This window comes from Dendrobates tinctorius, unplaced genomic scaffold (assembly GCF_039654945.1).
Source record: "Dendrobates tinctorius isolate UK_male_01 unplaced genomic scaffold, ASM3965494v1 ptg000227l, whole genome shotgun sequence".
NCBI classification, from domain to species: Eukaryota; Metazoa; Chordata; class Amphibia; order Anura; family Dendrobatidae; genus Dendrobates; species Dendrobates tinctorius.
Genome location: NW_027361894.1, coordinates 809911 through 813080, shown reverse-complemented (window position 1 = coordinate 813080; position 3170 = coordinate 809911). Strand labels below are relative to the sequence as shown.

The window sequence follows — 3170 nt, the reverse complement described above, 5'->3', positions numbered from 1 at the left end:
GAGGAAGGCCCGGAAGGTCTGGAGGAGACCGAGGAGCGACCGCCAGATAGACAGGAGTCAGCGAGCTTGGCACGGGTGCCCCCAGCGGAGTTTCTCCCCAGAAGACCAGTCGAGAACAGGCTGATGAGTCCTTAACCATGGGAGACCAAGTAGAATGGCGTGAGAGAGCTTAGGCAAAACGTAAAAGGCTATCTTCTCTCGATGTAAGGCTCCGACTCGCAACTTCACCTCTTCAGTGACCAAGGTGACGGTCACCTGTAGCGGTTTGCCAACAACGGTGACAATCTGAATTGGGTTAGATAGAGTGACTACAGGAATTTGGTATTTGTCCACTTCTTCCGGCCGAATGAAGTTACCCGCTAAGCCCCAATCCACGTAGGCCACCTCGGAACCACGCCTCCCTCCTGATACCAAAAGCACAGAAATCGTAAGGGGATGAGAGGAATCCTCATCTAGGGAGGCCTCTCTTACCTGACCTAGGTGGAGTCATTTCCCTGACTCTTAGGACAGGTGCGGACATAGTGTGACGAATCACCGAAATAGAGGCACAGACCTTGTGCCCGTCTCTCTCTCTGACGCAACTCGGCCAACCTGAGACGGTCTATCTGCATGGGCTCACCCGAAGAGAGGGAAGAGGAACTGGCCAAACGAGAGCTGGCAGATCGGGTGAAAGGAGAAACAGACCTGGTGGACCGCCTGTCTCTCGCTGACTCCCGAGCGTGCTCCAGGAAGCGCAGGTCAATGCGGGTAGCCAGCGAGATAAGGTCCTCTAAGGTGGACGGGGTATCTCGACCTGCGAGTTCATCCTTTATTCTACTAGAAAAACCGCGCCAGAATGCCCCCACCAAAGCCGCGTTATTCCAGCCGAGCTCGGAGAAGAGAGCCCTGGTGTAAGTTAAAGAGTGACTCAGTGAGAGAGGCTAACCGACCCGGCTCATCGAAAACCTTACGAAACGTATCCAGGAAAACCGGGAGACTCGAGACCACCGGGTCGTCACGTTCCCAGAGCGGGTTTACCAAAGACAGGGCCTCTCCCTCCAGATGGGACATGATGAAGGCCACTTTGGCCCGATCCGAGGGATATTGAAACTGATGACTCCACAGCCTCTGCACAAATGGAAAGTGAGGATGAAGAGGAACCCAGTACTTTGGATTTGCAAACACAGAAGTTAGTTTATGCGCATTATATTTTCATGGTTTTTCTTGACTTTTCATGGTTTCTAAAATATCTCAACATTGGCTTGTTGTTCTTTCCACCAAAATTAGAGTTATGCAGACAAAATGGACAACTGATATCCGGAAAAAGATGAAGACTGCAGGTCTCTATAAACGTCATTCGCTAAGTGATCCTATTCTGCAAAGTTTTGCTTACTATTTACACAGGACCCTGCGTGTTCAAAACTACAAGCAAGAGGTTGAGAACATCGCAAGATTCCTTTACTATATGGACCCACAACGTGTGACCTTGAACTTTGTGCTGGACATCCCAAAGTCTATCTCATTTTTAACTAAGCTACAGGATATCAAACTCACATCCCAGACAGTATTCAATTACTTGAAGCATCTGAAGAGATTCGTCCACCATCAACTAAGGGCATCCAATCTGGCGCATGAGGACCGGGATTTGTACAATTCCTTCAAAATCTTCGAAGGTGTGACCAAAGACATTCAGACTAGGCTGTCTAAAGGCATTTCAAAGGAGGTTGTTGGCAAAAGGTGAATTATGGCTATTATGATTTGTGTATATTTAATAAATTCTTAATCCCCTCCAGGTTTTCAGATGACCTAACATCATATGTTTTAACTTTTTTCTTAGGTACCGGGCATTGAATTCATTGACAATGAACGCAGTGGAGGCTCAGAAAATTCTAGATGTCGCAAAGCCGGAGTTCTTGAGGTGTATCAGAAATGTTTGTAATGGGAGCAAAGATACAGAACAACAACTACAAATTCTTTATTACCTGGAGTGCCTCCTGGTGCTGAAGCACGCACAATGACCAGGAGTAGTACAGCATATGACTGCAAGTAACCACCTCCTCTAGCTGGTCCTATTAAGTAACACCTGTTGCTCAAACTTTACCATCTTGTGACTTGTAGGTTTCTGAGTGGAAGGAGAGGGTTCAGCATTCATATAAAGGAGAAGACTTTGTGGTCATCGGGGTCAAGGACCACAAGAATTCAACACAACAAGTGGCCAGCTTTGCGTTGACTCCAACCGAAGAAAAGGTAGGATTTATCAAAGTCTACTCCTTACTGCAAAGTTGAAATGTGGGTTTTTGAGTCATATAATTGTATTTTTTTTGCCTTTAGAGTGGTTCGATGTGTATTTTAGACATGTTCGACCTACAGTGTGCATGACAGAAAATTCGGAAGATGCCTTTTTTGTGTCCTCTACAGGGAAAGCAATTTACAACGTAACCAATGATATGAACCTTTTTCACAGGAAGTAAGATTATTAAAAGTCATACATCTTAGTCTCTACATGTAGTGTTATATATATATATATATATATGTATATATATATAAAATTTTTTTTTTTTTTAGGTTTCATCTCCCCATAGTCACCAGCCAGATGGTTAGAAAAGTGCTTGAATCCTGGACTCTCTCAAGATGTACTGACGTGCAACGTCTGGTCGCCAGGTATTTTGCACATTCAAATCTTACAGCGGACAGGAACTACCAGGAAAAGAACATGGATGACATTTGCCATGGACACAGCCTACTGGTGGAAGCACGGAAGTCAGCGAGTCAAGAAGCCACAGCCAGCACTTCAAGGTATTTTATTGTGAAATGAAAATAATACATGCTTTGAAATAAACTTGACAAACACTTCTTTTTTTCTTCTTTTTGATTCCCCTAAAGGGTTGCAGAAGAGAACACCAGGGGAAGAAGAGACCAGACAGCTGCAGTCCACAGTTCCCAGATACCAGAACTGATTCCCGAAGAACTGGAGAGTGAGCATGAAGAGACTTCGAGTGCAAGGTGAAAATACCTTTACTCCAATACCATGGTGCCAAGCTAATGGATGCACTCATTACCAGCTTTTAATACTAATGTATTCATTTCAGGGCACATGTACCTTCCCCGTCCTTTCTCATGCAGACACGTTCCATGAGGCAGAACCAGAAAAGGAGCTCTTCAAGGTAATTATTGAACACTTCTATTTATAT

At 45.0% G+C, this 3170-nt stretch overlaps 1 long non-coding RNA gene across 1 annotated transcript; it reads left to right on the top strand.

Moving 5' to 3' along the window:
- Window positions 1-1122: 1122 nt before the first annotated feature.
- LOC141059349 (uncharacterized) lies at window positions 1123-2944 on the top strand. The gene is made up of 5 exons (XR_012222418.1): window positions 1123-1716; window positions 1817-2226; window positions 2313-2446; window positions 2545-2775; window positions 2863-2944. It is a non-coding gene; the product is annotated as an uncharacterized lncRNA (long non-coding RNA).
- Window positions 2945-3170: the final 226 nt, after the last annotated feature.